Here is a 19,080-nt window from a genome sequence, read left to right on the forward strand (position 1 = left end):
AGGCATCTTTTTACACACAAGGTGGGAGATGGTGACGAAGAGTAAAAGTGATCCTGTGGCCAGGTGGAATTGAGGTTTGGAGGCTCCATGACCCAGGTGCAGTTGTTCAGTGGGTCATGGTCATTTGTGAGGGAGGGGGGGTTGTTGTTGATAGTTGCCTTGCCCTGCAGTGTGATGGGAACTCTGACATAGTAATGGTGGTATCCTATGTACATGTTGTGTTCTGCTGATCAATGCCTGTTCATGTGTTGTGTTTTCCTTTCAGGTGCGAGGGGATAGTTGTGGTTTGACATGCTGGGGTGTACACATGGTGGATGTTCACATGTGATGTGTAGGGAACACTGATGGTCACTTGAGTGCACATGCATATGTGGAGTGCATGTCCTTGCAGAACCACACACTTGCACTCTGATGCACTACATGTACTCCCACCCTTGCATATCCACGTGTACACTGTTTGCCTTCTGGTGCCCACTGTGTCCCGGCAGCACATGTTCTGTGACCGATCATGGATCCAGTACATGCCTAATTTGATGTTTGACTAAGTCTGTCACTTAGATGTGATGCTCAGGGTGTGCATCACACACAATGGCTGTTCACTGTGCTGTGCGCTGAGCAGTGTGATGCAGGAGTAGGACACTGCACACATGAGCTGCAGTGCTGATTTTGCAATGCATAATGTGCATGTAGACAGGCATTCATTGTGATGTTACGTCTACGACTGTTGTAATGCATTTGGAAATGACTTATTTTGGGTGGGAGATTTTGTTGGTCTGTCATTTCATCTGATTCCGGGTCAGGCAGCAGTGTCCGATGCCACTGTGCATTTAGGACATGGCAATGTGTACCTTATCGTTACTGCGTTGGTGTATGGGTATTGCGTGCCATGTCATGTTGATGTTTGGGAGGGTTTGAGTGACATGACAGTGATGGCCATGGCCTGGTTTGCAGGTGTGTGTGATGCACACCTTGCATGTCCGTGTCATCCGCTTCTCAGAGCAACTAGCTGGGGGTAGATTTCTCTCCGCAGCAGGGCCCTCCCCCTGACTTGAACTTGAGGGGAATCATCTCCAGTTCTGGAAGCACCTCAAGACCTTCCTCTTTGCTTCTGCTTACTGTCTGCCTCTCCCTTGCAGAATTCTCCACTAGAACTGCACAGGAGCTGCAACTGGGCCACTCTCACCGACCTCGGTCCCTGGCCCAGCCACTCTCCACTTGCACTGCCTCCCTGGCAACCCCTGCACTGCAGTACTGTCTCTCTATCCCTACAGCCCTCACTTCCCAGCACTTGTCTGCACTTACCTTTGTAGTTGCCACCAGGCGACCTATGTATTATTTTTTTGGGCTACTTCCCCTGTACTGGACTCCCCCCCACCCTTCCCCTTGCACTTTTCCCATTCCCCCTACCCCTGCACTTGCACGATCCCAATGACACCTGGCCTAGTAGTACCGTTCTCTGTGTTCCCTTGTTCCCCCCTCCCTGCCTCATTGCGCCTTGGAATACTTGTGTATGGCCCATATCATGTCATATGTCATATGTGTGCCTTTTGGTCACACAGGATAGCTTGTGTTTAAGTAGCTAGGGATGCAGACGATGTGGCACTTCCATGGCAACTTTCTCAGGGTGGTAGGGTTGTGACAGTTAACTGTCTCTTTGTCATCATCGATTGTCACCTGGTATGTGCCAGGCCTGTGTGCACTCCGCAGGGGTGGGAGTTTAGGTGAAAAATGTGGCCACAAGCTGGGTCCGGGCTTCCTCGCCACGTGCCCTGTCCCCTCCCATGGGCAGCGCCTGTGCCTGTGGTTGGGGATGTGGGGGCACCACCATGTCCACCGGGACGCCCTGCCGTGTTGCAACATTGTGCAGGACACATGCTGCCACAATGATCCTGCAAACTACTGGTGGTGCATAGAGTAGTTGCCCACCAGAGCGGTCAAGGGAGCGGAAACGTGACTTGAGCACTCCGAATGTGCGCTCCACTATGCCCCTGGTTGCAATATGGGCGGCGTTGTATCTTACCTGGGGTGGTGTGGTGGGGTTCCGGACTGGCGTCATCATGTGATTGCTCAGAGGGTAGGCACTGTCCCCTGGGGAGGTGATAATAGTTGAGATTATTAGGGTTTGGATATTTGTCTTTGTGTGACTTGCATGCATGTGCAAGGGCATTTGTACTGACCTAGGAGCCATGTGTCGCCATGCTGCCCAGCTTCCAGGGCCCGGCTCAGGGCAGACATTCTGTATATGAAACTGTCATGGGTGGAGCCAGGGTAGTTTGCATAGACAGAGGTGATGATTCCCTTTGCATCACAAACCACCTGTACATTGATGGAATGCCAGTGCTTGCGGTTTCGGTAGATGTGCTCAATGGCCCTAGGTGGACGTAGGGCCACATGGGTGCAATCTATGGCACCGAGCACTTTGGGGAAGTGTGCCACCCTGAAAAAATCCAGGACAACGGCCTGCCTTTCTGCGGGTGTTCTGGGCATGTATATATGCCTGCGGACTGAGGGGCGCGCCTTCATGATTGCCAGTACCTGGTGTAGGCAGCGTGACTGCGTGGCCTGTGAGACCCCCCCTCACTATGGCAGTGGTCCGCTGAAATGACCCAGTGGCCAAAAAATGCAGGACATTGAGCAGCTTCTCCAAGGGGCTCAATGCTTGGGAGCAAAGGGTGGGGGATGTGAGGTCATATGGGGTGGAAACCTATACCTGCCGTAGACCTGGTCGTCAGGCATCCCAAAAAGGCTTGTCCGTGGTGCGAAAATGCGTGCCTTGGCTATTCTCCTCCTCCTGCGGTGTCCCACGATCAGTGCAGCGACAAATGGGGCATTCATCGTAGCTGTATATACGCGTTTGTTGTTTGCGTGCACTTTTATGCTGTGCGCGGGGACGCTTCCACCTGCCTTCGTGTGGCAGACGCGTTGACGCCTGTGCACGTCTTTTGCCGTGCGCGGGTTTCCCGTATTCGGATACGGTCCGAGTGTCATTGCGTGTGATCGGAGGGGAGTGAGCGTACACGCAACTGGCCTGGGTACGTGTGTTTCGGGGTGCGCGGGAAGTTCCACACGCGATTAGCCTGGGTATGTGTGTTCCGGGGTGCCGGGAACTTTCACACGCGATTGGTGGAAATCCACGTGTGTTCTGTCATCACGTGCAATGAGGGAAACACCTGAGCGCGTCACGTCACAGACGCACTCACGCGCTAAGGGCCTTTGGTCTAATGAAATCGCATATGCGTGCGGCCGTGCATACGCGGTAAGGGCCTTTCCTCGTATTACACGCGGACGTGAAGTTTTCCACGCGCGCTTACGCGCATGGGCTCTTTCTTCGTTTTACACGTGGACGTGCAGTTTTTCACGCGCGCTGAAATGCCCCTGCACGTCTGTACGCGTCACGTCACAGGGGCGATTGCGCTTGAGGGGCCTTCTGTCCAATGAAAATGCGTATGCGTGCAGACGCGCTTACACGCTAAGGGCCTTTCCTCGAATTACACGCTGACGTGCAGATTTTTCACGTGCCAAATCACTCCGTATCAAGCTGGCCACGCGTAAGCACACGGAAGACCACGCTCCTGCCCAGAAGGCCGAACTACTGCCCCCCAGAGCCCCGAGCACGCTCCCACCTGCCATCTGCTGCTGCCTGACTGCCTGCTGCCCACGTGCCCTGCCATTTGCTGCATGCACATCAGCCAGGGGTGCTGTTGCTGTGACCACCCCTGCTGGAACCGAAGACTCCCGACTGGGATTCCATCGCTCCACAGCCCAGCCCCAGGACCCAGTTGCCCACCCACTCCTGCCTCTGGGGTTGTCATGTCGGGGCAAACACCATCTGTGACCACTGACAACCCCCGGCCAGAGAGGCAGAGGGGCACCAGCTTCAGTGCCACCGAAGTTGTTGTCCTGGTGGAGCAAGACCTGGGGCAGTATGATGCCCTCTTCGGAAGTTCCCGCGCCGACAAGGAAGGACGGACTCGGATCTGGACTGACATCGTGACTGCCATCAACGCGGAGGGGGTGGCAGTCCGTGACTTACAACATGTCAGGAAGCGCTGGGAGGACTTCAGGTCCAGGACCCTGAACAAGGCCCGGCGCCTCTTGAAGGCAGCGGATGCCAAGGGGCGCCGGGGCCACTTGTCTGAAGAACAGATGAGGGTCCTGGAACGCATATCCCCAGCGCTCCACGTCCAGGTCCTTGAGAAGCAGACCTGTCTGGAGTCGAGCGGTGAGTGTACATGCATCCTGATTGTGAGCAGTGCGTGTGGTGATTATTCAGTAGTGTGCAGGTTGCACATCTGTTTGTATGGGGTCGAGTATGTGTGGGGGTGTACAGAGCCGTGGGGCTGACACATGCGAGGGCTGTAATGTGTGAGACATGGATGGTGCTTGTGTGTGTAGGCTTGCATGCCAAATGCAGTTGTGTGGGCACACATGTTTGGATGAATGTGTATGTAAGTAGACATGTCCGTGATGTCACGCATGTATGTTGTTTTCGGCTGCATGTATCAGCACTGTGTACATGTGCATGTGTGTGTATTTGACAAGGGTGCAACAGTGATGCAACATGGATGCATGTGACAGCGGTATGTGGAAGCCTGATAGGCAGATGTGACATGGATGCCCGTCTGAACAGTGCGACACTTGGCAGAGGTGTACACATGCATGCAAGTGTGGTGGTGTGTGTACATGTGTGGTGCACTTCCTGTGTTGCATGTGATGTCTGGCTCACCTTTGGCTGCTCATGCTGTTGTATGTGTATGGATGGTGGTGGCAGTTGTGATATGGCTGTGGTATGGCTCATGTGTGCGAGTTGTAATGACATGTGTGTTGGGGATTGTGATGACATGTCTGAGGTTTGCCAATGCCACTCATGTACAACTGTCATGTGTGTATGTGTCCATTGTACAGTGCCCTGATGCCTGTGTTTTGTTTCTCCCTGTCTGCAGCGTCAACTGATGAAGAGGGCGGAGAAGGTGCTGTGGAGCACAGCGGCGGGGATCCGATGGGGGTGGGGGTGATGGGAGAAATGAGTTGGACATGAGTGGGGGCCTGGTGGAGGCTGCCCCTGCACTGCTGGGGGGTGGGGGTGGTGTGAGACATGGGTGGGGGCCTGGTGGAGGCTGCCCCTGCACTGCTGGGGGGTGGGGGTGGTGGGAGACATGGGTGGGGGCCTGGTGGAGGCTGCTCCTGGTGGCTGGGGGGTGGGGGTGGTGGGAGACATGGGTGGGGCCTGCTGGCAGGTGCCCCTGCACTGCTGTGGGGTGGGGGTGGTGTGAGACATGGGTGGGGGCCTGGTGGAGGCTGCCCCTGCACTGCTGGGGGGTGGGGGTGGTGGGAGACATGAGTGGGGGCCTGGTGGAGGCTGCCCCTGGTGGCTGGGGGGTGGGGGTGATATGGGAAATGAGTGGGGGCCTGGTGGAGGGTGACCTTGGTGGCTGGGGGGTGGGGGTGATGGGAGACATGAGTGGGGGCCTGGTGGAGGCTGCCCCTGCACTCCTCGGGGGTGGGGGTGGTGGGAGACATGGGTGGGGGCCTGGTGGAGGCTGCCCCTGCACTCCTCGGGGGTGGGGGTGCAGGGAGACATGAGTGGGGGCCTGGTGGAGGCTGCCCCTGCACTGCTGGGTGGTGGGGGTGGTGGGAGACATGGGTGGGGGCCAGGTGGAGGCTGCCCCTGCACTGCTGGGCGGTGGGGGTGGTGGGAGACATGGGTGGGGGCCTGGTGGAGGCTGCCCCTGGTGACTGGGCGTGGGGGTGGTGGGAGACATGGGTGGGGGCCTGGTGGAGGGTGCCCCTAGTGGCTGGGGGTGTAGGGGGACATGCGTTGGTGGGCAGTAGTGCAAGTTGACATGTGTGTTGGCTGGTGGGCATGGCCATGGTGGATGGGGTGCCTGCATGACATGTGCTGGGTAGGCCACTGTGGTGTGAGCCACCTGTAGGGGCCGTGGAGGGTGTAGAGGGAACACCTGGGAGGGCCCACATGTGCAATTCACGTGTGCTGCTCCCCGCGCATCCCTGTAATACATGTACCCTGATGATATCGCGTGTGGAACTTCCCACACACCCCTGGAATACACGTACCCTACTGATGTTGCGTGGGATACTTCCCCCGCACCCCGAAATAGACGTACCCTGATGAGGTCGCGTGTGTGACTTCCCACGCACCCCAGAAATACAAGTACCCCGCTCAATCGCATGTGTAACTTCCCGCAGACCCACGAAATACATGTACCCCGCTCAATCACGTGTGTAACTACCCGCGCACCCCCGATATACACGTACCCCGCTCAATCGCGTGTGTAACTTCCCGCGCACCCCCGAAATACACGTACCCCGCTCAATCGCCTGTGTAACTTCCCACGCACCCCCGAAATACACGTACCCCGCTCAATCGCGTGTGTAACTACCCGCGCACCCCCGATATACACGTACCCCACTCAATCGCTTGTGTAACTTCCCGCGCACCCCCGAAATACACTTACCCCGCTCAATCGCGTGTGTCACTTCCCGCGCGCCCCCGAAATACACGTACCCCGCTCGATCGCGTGTGTTGCTTCCCGCGCACACCCGCAATACACGTGCCCGCTCGCACAGGCCCAATTGCTGTATGTTGCCACTTTTGTGATGCGCTGGGACTCTACCGCCTGCCTTCGTGTGGCGGACGTGTTTCAGCTTGTGCGTGTCTTTGGCTGTGCGTGGCTTTGCACTATTCGATTCCATGAATACGTGTGGTTCGAGTGCGTGTGGGCGTTCCATCTGCTTCCCTGCAGTACATCCCCAGTTACGCCCTTATTTTCGTGCGTTGTTCCGCATGCCGCGCGTTACGCCCCGTGTCCCGCCCACTTTCCGGTGTATGTGCCGAGGTTGTGCGCTTTCACTGTGCGCGTCGCGCTCGCCTTTCGGGATGTTGCAGTGACTTGTGCGCCATGCACTGGTTTGGCGCACATCCCGAGGTGAACACGCCAGGGACTTCCATGAATCGCACGCGTGCGCGTGCGCCTGTTTCTTTGCGCTTGCGCCTGCTTGCGCCTGCTTGCGCAACGATTTTCGGCGCACGTTTGTTCCATGCATTTCTGTGAAGTACTAACATTTGCAAACACAATGCGTCTGTACTGTGTAAGTAAATGTTGTCAACAATTGGTGGTAATTGAAATAGAATATTCATTGCTACATTTGCATAGCAACTTACACCAACTATATTTGAGAATTTAAATGGTCCAGGTAGTTCTGTATCTAACTGCTTTTTTGGAATTTGTCTTCCTTCTTTAAAGAAGTACCTGGTTTACTTTCTCTAATTGATTCTTTTTTGTTTGTGGTACTTGATGATGTATCAGTTTCTTTTACTCTCTTTAGAGGATTTGCAGTGACGTCCTGTTGCATTTCTGTTTGATTTAGTTTTCTTTTGCAACGTTTTAGTTTTTGTGGAACAGAATATGTGTTTAGATGGGGAGTGTATAGTGAGCGAAGTCTATTATATTCTAAAATGCAAGGAATATCAGCGTTTACTTTACTTGCATCATAGTTGATTAGAAATAGACCATCAAGTGTACGTAAGCGTGATAGTGCTACGTAGCTCATGCCTTCTTTAAAGACTGTGTTACCAATATCTATCATTGCTTTGTCTAGGGTAAGACCTTGTGATTTATGAATCGTGACTGCGTATGCAAGAGATAGAGAAAATTGTTCTCTGCGTACATACATATCTTTGAAGAGAAGAAATCTAGCTGTTGAGCGTCCTATCCGTTTTACTTCTGAAAGTTTGTCAAAGAGTATATTGACAAACTGAATTTTGTTGTCACGTGGGTATGTTTGAAAGCCAACAACTGTACCCAGTGCTCCATTAACTAGTCCTTGGTCCACGTCAAGGTTACGTTTAAGCATTACTCTGCAAGTTAAGGATAATTTTAACATCTTTTCTAAGCCTGCTGTGTTTGAGATTGATTTTTCTAAATTATTTAGTCTTGTTGTGGCTTGGTCACACATTGGTAGTGTCATACCATGTACATCTAGTTTGTCTGTGGAGCTAATTTCCATTATTGGTTGCATTTCTTTACTTAACATTATTTCATTGAATTTGAGACAGCTTGCAAGAGTTGGCATTAAGGCCATAAAGATGACATTTTTGTGGGCTAATTGTTCCATAACATCTGTAGCACATGCATTATCGCCATAAAGTGCATTAATGTGCCGGGTTTTCAATGTTGCTTCTGCTTCTTTAGAAAGTATACCAACTCTCAAACTTTTTAAAATGTTGGCATAAGTTAGATCTGAAGATTGGCGCATGTTTTCTGTTAATTCTCTGTATTGGAAATGTTGCCAAAGGTTGACATTTCCAATGCTGCCAACAGTTTTACGGCAGAGTTTGTGCCCTAATGTTTTAAAAATAGGTTCACCTTTTACTGGTGTTAATTGAAGCAGATCTCCAAAAACAATAACGTTTTTTCCGGCAAAGAGCTCATAGTCTGTTTTGAGTACTTCTTGTAATCTGAGGTGAATCAAAGCTAACATCAGGTTGGAGACCATGCTCACTTCATCTATTAGTAGCATTTTCATTTGTTTCAATACTCTGCGTAATTCCATTGCAGCTTCTGCAGAAAGTTTGTAATAGTCTAATTTGTTCTGGTGTTCTACTGGTAATAGTAGTAATCGGTGTAATGTAACACCACCTATGTTGTAGGCAGCTAAACCTGTGGGGGCAGTGACAACAGCTGACAGTTTGTTGTTTGTCAGTTGTTGAAGGAACTTACTAATGATTTTGATTAGGAATGTTTTGCCAGAACCAGCTTCACCACTGACGTACAGTAGTATAGGTTTATAATTATGGCAGGAATATTCTTTATTTTCATGTTTTACACCATGTGCAATTCGTTTTGTTACTTCTTGAAAAATGCTACTTTGCTCATTGTTTAGTTTTGATTGTAGTATAGTTAAGTCTTCCTTATCTTCATACTGACACATGGTGTTTTCTACTTCCATCATAGCTAATTCTGCCTCATTTGTTATTAGTGGTTCTCCCAGTGGTTCTTGGCTTCCTGTTACAGAAGGTTGACTACTGTCAGGAGTATACTTATCTAGTTGGGCTCGGAGTTCTTCTTCATGTTGCTGTTCATTGTGCAACATTGTTTTGTACTGTGTAAAGTTTACATCAGTTATATTGCTTTCATTTGCTTTGAAAGCATCCTCATATGAGTCATAGTTATCTAGTAATTGTTCTTCTTTTCTCCATGGTTTGAAGAGTTGTAGCAGGGACATGTAATATACTTCTTTATGTTGAGGAGTCTTCAATGACAATTTGATATGATTAATTAAATTTGGTTTAGTGAATTTAACTAAGCTGCCTTCACAGTCTGTCACTCTATATTTACCTTTTTTTTCATCAGGTTTCATATTATTTTTGTATGTGTAGTTTTGGGCTACTTGGTATAGACACATGTTTTCCAAAGTATTACTTCTGTTTGGGTAGTGTGTGTCCAATAAATTGTTTTTTAAAATGTCTTGGCTGTTGGGATCATGTTTGGCTATTGTTTCTATATCTTCATATGATTTTAGAACTCTTTTTCTAGATTTAGCTGGACCAAGACTTAGCCATACTATATTTTCGGATTTACCATACAATGACGTACCAGTTAAACGATCAGCTGCTTCATAAGATCCACATTCTCTATGGGTGAGCATTTTTATGCCCAAGCTGTATAATTTCTGAGATACTGTTTTATCTGATGACAGGTCATTCCAGAGGTCTTGGAGCTCTGTCTTTTCTGCTTTAGTTAAGTATGCTGTGACATATCGTGCAACTGCAGTAGAATTTTCTGCAATGTACTGCACATCTATGTTTGCATTCCATAAGTGGGCAATGATTGCATTATAATCATTGATATATTTTTCTTCTTCTTTTCTATTTATGTAGTATGTATTTTTAGGTGACTTACCTTTAACACTATGTCTAACTGAAGACATGAGGTTGTTTACTTGACCTGTATTTGTAACTGGTCTAGGGAAACCAAATCGGCATTTGGTGTACTATTTGCCTTTGTTTTTGTATTTGCGACGATAATATTTTCCACATTTGTGTCTTTGAAATTGTAAAATTTGTGCATGAAGATCACTATTTGTGGCTTCTGATGGAATTTCACAAGTGACATATTTTTCAATAAACTGTAAAACAGTGGCATCACTGTCTTGACCAAATTTAGGAGCATCTTTAATCCATAAAAGCATGTGGATATGTGGTGCTCCTCTGGCTTGGTATTCTTTTCTCCAAAAGAAGTGTTGCACTTCTCCAAGGGGAGGAACAGTTTTATTACAAATAAAATGTAGCATAGCAATGAAGCGATGGTGAAAATATCTTGAAACATTAACAAGATCCAAAGAACAAAGTTCTCCAGGTGTTAGAATATCTATGTTTGTTTTGTTTTTATTTGATATGCGTAGGAAATCATGTAAATCTTCCCATGCATATTCTGCACAACTTAATGTAACAAACCAGGTGGGTGGGCCAAGGTTTTTTTTATCATACAACGTACATCTCCATGACGTCGAAACCAGTACTCTTTAGTACCACGCATATTTGCTAATAGATTTGTAATATTTGATTGTAAAACCTCATCCTTTTGTTGCACTTTCTCTACTAATTGTGTAGCTGTCATATTTTGAAAGTGTGATCCTGATTTTAATATGTGTGCAACTCCGTAACATAAAGTTGCTAGTTCACTTTCAAAGAGTAGGTGGAATATGTATTCCACATTTTGTCTAAATCTGGGATCTTCAGAATACATCCGTAATGAGCGGTATTCTGAAGCTGATATTTGAATAGGTCTATCATCATACCTTCCTCTTTTGCCAGTAGGAAAGAGTAGAGGAAAAGCACGTGCTTCTATACTTTTTTCCCATATACTGATTGGCGATCCTTTTGTTTGACGCATTTGGTAAGTTTCCAGTACATCTTGTACGGTGTCATTACAGTGCAAAGGATGAATTGTATAATGGTCTAAAGTATTTGATATTGTAGCAGGATCTAGTAGCTAAAATTGACCAGCTTCTTGTGTTTCTTGAATTATTTCAGTTGTATCTTTCAAGTTTTCTTCAATATTAATTTCTTTGTAATATTCATTATTCTCTTTAAGATATTGGAAGGCTTGTCTAACTTTATATAAATCTACAAGCTGTTGCCATATTTTTTTGTCTTTTGTAGGTACTCCATTTACTAATATAATTAAAGATTGCTGCATTGGACGTTGCACTCCTAGAGTATGCACATTTTCTTTTAGATTTAATGGTAAATAAACTACTTTTCCACGAATGCCTTTTACCAATTCAGAGGGAGGTAATTTTGCTGTTTTTGGTTGAAGGCGTATTATTGCTTGAAATGGGTGTACTGTTTGAATTATGATGCTCTCATATAAATTAAGTTGTTGTAGAGGTTTTGGTACTGGGTATAATTCCAAATTATTTGTGATAGAACGTGAAGGAGTTTGGTTGTTGACAAGTTTTGTAGTGCAATAACTGCAAAGTATTAAGGGCTCAGTTATTTCATATTTGTTTTCTGCTACAAGGTAGAGAGCTAATTCAAACCATTTAGAATCTTCATTGTCTTCTATTTTGTATGATAGGTCCACAGTTTTTGTGTTACTTTTATAAAAAATTCTACGGCAACATACACATACATGGTTTGGTACTTCAGCTGATGTACTTTTAAATTTTAGTATTTCTTTTTTGTATGTGTTTAGCAAAAGGATGCCATGTGTAGAATTGTTGCTTAATTGGTTTAAAGCTATTTCATTCTGTAAATGGCTTTCACTTTCAAAATATTTTTTCTGGATATAGTGAATTTCTTCAAGTAGGTCTTTTGCTATACCATGTAGAAGGATGTTATTTAACTTTGCTAGTGCTAAAGCAGGACTTTTAGCATAGTACAGTTTATAGACTAGATTTCTTATAGTTGAATGATGTGTTGATATCCTTTCGATATCATGGAAAGTGGTTTTACAAGTAGGTCCTGTAATGCAGGCCAATGAATGTCCTTGTAGTCCTGTGTACTTGCGCACTGGACAGGTATCTATATTTTGCAGTAATTTAATTTTGATTTTGTCTTTGCTTTTTACATATTTATTGAGGAATTGGCGTAAAGATTTGAAACATTGTTTGGGAATGTTACACATTGACGTGCATGGCCATTTGTACACTAGACGTTCTGATTCAGTTGAATGGAGGGGTAATTCTAAGTTTTCAGGGCATATTTTTGTAAGGAGTACTTCTTGTTCCATTATGGTATGATTCACTTTTTCATAACCTCGACCACTGCTATTTATGGCAATTGTATTTGTTTGCTTTTGTTTGTACGCTTCTTCATTAAAATATGGTTCTGTGCTTGTAGTGTGATTCCATTCACCTCCGCAGATACTTAAGAAGTTCTTTCTGTTGACATTTCGCTTATTGAGAAGTCTTTTTTGTAATTTAGTTATTAGTTTTGTTAGTGGTTTCATTTTGTTTAACAGTAAAATAAATACATTTCTTTTGAGAAGAATTGCACTGTCCATCAAAGCTTCTAAGATTAATTTCCTACGATAGGTTTTAAGCTATGAACCTGATTTCTCTCCTGTTTTTATAAGATTTTGAAGGACTTTGTGACGGTATATTTTGGCTAAAATACTTTTCTTGGTATGCTTACTTTGCACTATATTAAAATTTGAAGAAGTAGTTTTATCTGTATTGATAGCTGATTTTCTATTAATTGTTTTTTGGTTTGTTTTACATTTTGATAGAGGAAGCAAAGTTGTTGTACTTGAAACTTCTTGTGTTTCACTAAATGATTGTATTAGCTGTTTTGGTTCAACTTTTTTTACAAATTCTGCTAGAGATGGATGCTTATGTTGGACACCTTTATTTTCATTTGCTCTACTTTTGCGTTGCTTTCTACGGACTTGACTTTTGGTAGGCATTCTTTAGGGTCTGTTGAAAAAAATAAAGAAGATATGGATTGGGGTATTCTGGAATGTATGTGGGCTGTGTGCATGAGTGTTTGAGTAAGATGATAAAGATGTTTGTAATGGTGTGTGATTGTGCATTGGGAACTAAAACTAGTAGGGATAGGTATTCTTGAATTTATGTGTTACTAAACTGGGGTTCAGATGACAACAAAAAAGTAAGCTAGTGGTGTGGAAAAGTACAAATAGTAAATCTAATGTATACAATTAAAACAGTTGTTTGTTCTATAATATGAACATTGTAGAGGTTCAGTTGGGTAATTTGTGTGTCCAAAAATAGAAATTTGTGGGCCATTCTGGCTGTAAATCGCTGTTTAAGACATGGCCATTTTTGGACAAAATGGTACAAAATCTCTATTTTTAGAAACCAAAATAGCTCGTATTAATGTTATAGTATATTTGATTAATAATACAAATATTATGGTAATATTTTACTTACTTTTTTTTAAAATTAACAGGTAAATTCTTAGTTTTTCTTTCTTCTTCGAATTCGGCTGCTTCTTTTCAGGAAACTGGTCTTCACTGCAATTGTAAAAGCTTCAAATTAGTAACTTTGTTTGTATATAGCACTGTTTTTAATTTAGATATTGATTTTTTTAATTGAAATCCTCAGTGCCTTCTGTAAAACCATTAAACTAATTTATTTACATAAGATACATTACATCAGTTCAGTACATATGATATGTTCTTAATGAACAAATTGTATTGAATGACTAACTGTAGCAAAAAAAAAATATCTTTACTATGTCTTGTGAAATTTATAATATATTAGTGAATACCACTATTTCTGTAAGTAAACTGTTCTAGGTAATAGCGCCTCAATGTCATGTCTAATTTAAAGTAATTAAGTAACTAAATAAATAAAAACAAAAAATATGAAATTGTATACGTATTTTTATAAAGGTTTAAACATAGATTGTGTTTGCATGCAATTTTGTTTGAATATATGTAGTCTATATATTTCATTTAAAAAATGTTAGTTTAACATGATTTGAGTGTGTGTGTATAAAGAAAGTAAATAGTATAAAGGTTTATAAGTGATAGTTGAATTTAGGAAATTGAAAAAAGTACAGTAAATTCATTTTACAGATTTTACAAGGTAAAAGTCTGTTTGAAAATGTGTTCATCTACTATACAGAAAATATTCATACCTGAAGTTTGTGTTCATGCATATGGATATGCATGGAGCTGCAAGTAGAAATCTTGAAGACTTGTACAGTATTTCTGGTAGATGGTGCTTGCCAATGATATGACACTTGTACTCAGAGAGATTCAGAGTACATTTGCAGTGCTGATCTATGATGATGCAGTTAGATGTAGAGGTCTTGAATGTGATTGGTGAATGGTCATGTGATTTCTGAGGTAAAAGAAAACTAAATCAAACAGAAATGCAACAGGACGTCACTGCAAATCCTCCAAAGAGAGCAAAAGAAACTAATACTTCATCAAGTACCACAAACAAAAAAGAATCAATTAGAGAAAGTAAACCAGGTACTTCTTTAAAGAAGGAAGACAAACTCCAAAAAAAGCAGTTAGATACAGAACTACCTGGACCATTTAAATTCTCAAATATAGTTGGTGTAAGTTGCTATGCAAATGTAGCAATGAATATTCTATTTCAATTACCACCAATTGTTGACAACATTTACTTACACAGTATAGTCACTTTGTGTTTGCAAATGTTAGTACTTCACAGAAATGCAGCAAACAATCCTGACAACACATATAGGGCCTCATTACAACTCAGGCGTTAAGGGTTAACGCCGTCGTTAACCCTTAACGCCTGATTCCGATTTTAACGGCTGCTTTTAGCAGCCGTTAAAATCCATGGCGCTAAACCGCCTTGGTGCTAATTATGCCACCGTAATTTACGGTGGCGTAATTAGCGCCTTCCCCACTCCCATTATGCCCTATGGGGCAAAAAAGGGAATGGGGAAGGGTAAAATGGGAAATGGGGATTTATCGCCCCACTCACCTTGGAATGGGGTGGTAAAGTTGGCGTACTTACCGCCTGGGTCGTAATGACCCCCATAGTGTTTTTGGAATAAGACGACAATTGGATTACTGTGCTGGAATGGAGAAATTCACTATAAACTCACAGGAAGATCCACAAGAATTTCTAATGTACTTACTATTAGTACTGGAGAACAAAAACAAAAACATACCTATAAATGAAATCTTCCAGATTTCATACATGTGGAAACATACATGCACTCTGTGCAACAATGTGACACAAGAAGAAATTCCCAATGAACGCTTCATATATATATCAATACCAAATTGTGAATCCATTCCATTTCAGCAACTTGTAAAAAATCCAAACCATGGTAGATTATGCTCTACCTGCAATTCGGATAATCGCTCCACGTTAGTAATACAAACATATAGTAAATACGTAATACTAATGCTTCTACGTTACAATGCAGATGGTACCAAAAACAACTGCAAGCTGACTGGATTCACACATAGTCAAATATCACTTGGTAAGAAAACCTTCACAACAATAGGTATAATCTACCACGCAGGAGCCACAACCAATTCAGGGCACTACACGGCATATATAAAAAAGAAATGTGGATGGTTTGAATGTAATGATAGTACCATTACTCTAAAGCAGAGATTACCAGCAAATCTTACAAACGCTTATTTGATGTTCTTAAAACCAAAATTTGATAAATAAACTGTATTTAAACCTTTAAGTAAATTTGTGTTAAAAAAATATAAACTGTTAGAATACTCCAAAAGCTATCTAACTGCTCAAAGATTCTACAACAACTAATCAGATAAATGAATACCACTAAATTAGACCAAAAAATACACAGTTCTAACTGTCCCAAAATTATAAATTTGTGTTAAAATAATATAAACTGTTAGAATACTCCAAAAGCTATCTAACAGCTCAAAGATTCTACAACAACTAATCAGATAAATGAATACCACTAAATTAGGCCAAAAAATACACACTTAGAATACGCCAATTGGTATCTAACTGTCCCAAAATTTAACAATATCCAAATAGATAAATCAAAACCACTAAAATATATTAAAAAAATAGACAGTTAGAATACGCCAATTGGTATCTAACTGCTCCAAAATTTTATAATATCAAAACAAATGAAGAATCTGTTACTGCTCCAAAAAAATACAACAAAGCAAAGTATAAAGCATTAGCCAGAAACAAAAAGTGAACATTGAAAACAAACAAACAAATAAACTGTAGCATAACAGAAAAAGGTTTTTTTTTAATCCAACATGGATTCTTTTTTTCTCCCACAGACCCAATGATTTTAGCAACAAATACAGAAACTGAGCAAATTGCACAGTACTCTGATATGTACTCTACTAAATATGAGAGTCGAAAAGAAATAAAAGTATATTGCTTATACAATGTAATAAGTCATTACAAAATACTAATACTAACATGCTATTTTCTTTTATCACAGAAATGAAGAAGAAAAACATGGACTCCCATTACTAGACCAAACAGTAAGTATACAATAATAAGGACAACCATAGCAGCATATCACATCCATAGTATCTAATACCTTTCTTCCTTATACATTTGTTTTTCACCCAAAGTTATAAGCAAATATGAATGTGATATGCTGCGGTGGTTGTTGCCAGGGCATAGAGTCTTGGGTGCATGGCCAAATGGCCATGCACCCAAGACTCTATGCCCTGGCAACAACCACCGCAGCATATCACATCCATAGAGTCAAACATTTCAACTATGATCTATGGGAAACTTTTAATGTCCGCGAACAATGTGAGTGTTCTTAGAACACTTTGACCTTGCCAGCGAACAATACGGACACCGTTTTCAGGACACCCCCTACGAACATTCCAGGACACCGGGAGTGTTCTCAAAAACGTCTTCAGAACACCCCCATTGTGTTTATTTGCGAACATTTCAGGACACCGCGGGTGTTCTTAGTCCACATTCAACTTGACAGAGAACAATACGGTCAGCGTCCTCAGGACACCCCCTACGAACACTCCCCGGACACCGCGAGTGTTCTTAGAAGCGTCTTCAGAACACCACCATCTTGTTTATTTGCGAACATTTCAGGACACCGCGAGTGTTCTTAGGACACATTCAACTTGACAGAGGACAATACGGACAGCATCCTCAGGAGACCCTCTACGAACATTTCAGGACACCGCGAGTGTTCTTAGGACAAATTCAACTTGACAGAGAACAATACAGACAGCGTCCTCAGGACACCCCCTACGAACACTCCCCGGACACCGCGAGTGTTCTTAGAAGCGTCTTCAGAACACCCCCATTTTGTTTATTTGTGAACATTTCAGGACACCGCGAGTGTTCTTAGGACACATTCAACTTGACAGAGAACAATACGGACAGCGTCCTCAGGACACCCCGTAGGGACACTCCCCGGACACCGCGAGTGTTCTTAGAAGCGTCTTCAGAACACCCCCATTTTGTTTATTTGCGAACACTTCAGGACACCGCGGGTGTTCTTAGAACACATTCAACTTGACAGAGAACAATACGGACAGCGCCCTCAGGACACCCCCTACGAACATTTCAGGACACCGGGAGTGTTCTCAAAAACGTCTTCAGAACACCCCCATTTTGTTTATTTGCGAACATTTCAGGACACCGCGGGTGTTCTTAGAACACATTCAACTTGACAGAGAACAATACGGACAGCCTCCTCAGGACACCCCCTACGAACACTCCCCGGACACCGCGAGTGTTCTTAGAACAGTTTCACTTTGCTTGCGAACAAAACGGACACATATTGAGTCCTTAGAACACCCCCCAGTCAGTTTATTTAGAACATTTCAGAACACCCGTGATGTCCGCAAACAAATCGAACACAAAAAGTACGTCTAACACATAAAAAACACAACTTTCATCCTATCTCATACACTCCCACCCTCCCCAAACACTCCTACACACCAACACACTCTACAAAATACACATTTTGAACAAAGTTTCACCACGCTGTACAAGATGGCGGGCGCTACCAAAAAATCTGACGTGCTTCACGCTCCACGCCGTCCAATCAGCGAACACGTTGCATGTCCGCGAACATCACAGAAGACGATTGGCCAATCAGGACACTGTCCGCGGAGCGAACAGGGAAGTGTGTCCGCGAACTGAACACAGATATCACTAATTTCTTTTGACCTACTTTTTGGTCATTTAAAAAAAACCTACTGCACAGATTTTCACCAAATTTGCAAAAGCACGCTTTCGGGACCAAGCCGCTGCTCCTGGTCCAAATTTGGTGGAAATCCGTCCAGCAGTTTGGGCTGTAGGCGCGAGCAAACATTTTTTCCCATTCAGTCTATGGGAAAAAAAAAAGTTTTGGGACCCCCCCTGTAACTTTGCCTCCCCTGGACGAATCCTCACCAATCTTTGCCGATAAATTCAGAGTGACCCAAATACTTCTCTTGCAAAGTTTGGTGAGGATCCGTCCAGGGAGAGCGAAGTTATAAGCCACCCAAAAAGTGTTCTTCCTATGGAAACAGCAACTTAACCATAACTACATGGCCACTACCGTGGCCATGTAATATATATAGATTCTCCAATATAATATAACAAGGTATGGTCACTAGAATGATATGAGGCCAAACCCAATCTAAATGCATGGATAGTTTACCACCAAACTACCGCTCATATTTTGGCAGTAAGAATACTGCCAAACCCCAAATTTACACGAAATATCCTACAGCTCCCTTTGAGGAGGGTGGTGTTAAGTTTCCTGATTTTAAGCATTACCACAACACTTTTTTGCTCACACAAGCACGTATTTGGTTTACCTCATCTGACAGTGATGACCTCCCCACTTGGTTCCATCACGAAAAAGAACTGGCCTCTCCCTTTAATATCTGGGAGCTGGTGTACATATTTAGATCAATTTCCATTGGACTAACTAGCCCTATTAAGGCCTCCATTGTGGCTCTTAGGACCTTTCTTTTTCCCTCTTTAGATCTCCATCTAAAATGTTCCCTCCGTTCTTATGGCATAATAAATCTATTATATGTGATGGGAGGCCACTATGTCGGAAGCTCTGGCTTAATAAAGGTATTAAATATGTTCACCAAATGTATCCCAGTGCCAATTGGATAT

Source organism: Ambystoma mexicanum, chromosome 6p (genome assembly GCF_040938575.1).
Source record: "Ambystoma mexicanum isolate Mex_15411 chromosome 6p, UKY_AmexF1_1, whole genome shotgun sequence".
Classification (NCBI taxonomy): Eukaryota; Metazoa; Chordata; class Amphibia; order Caudata; family Ambystomatidae; genus Ambystoma; species Ambystoma mexicanum.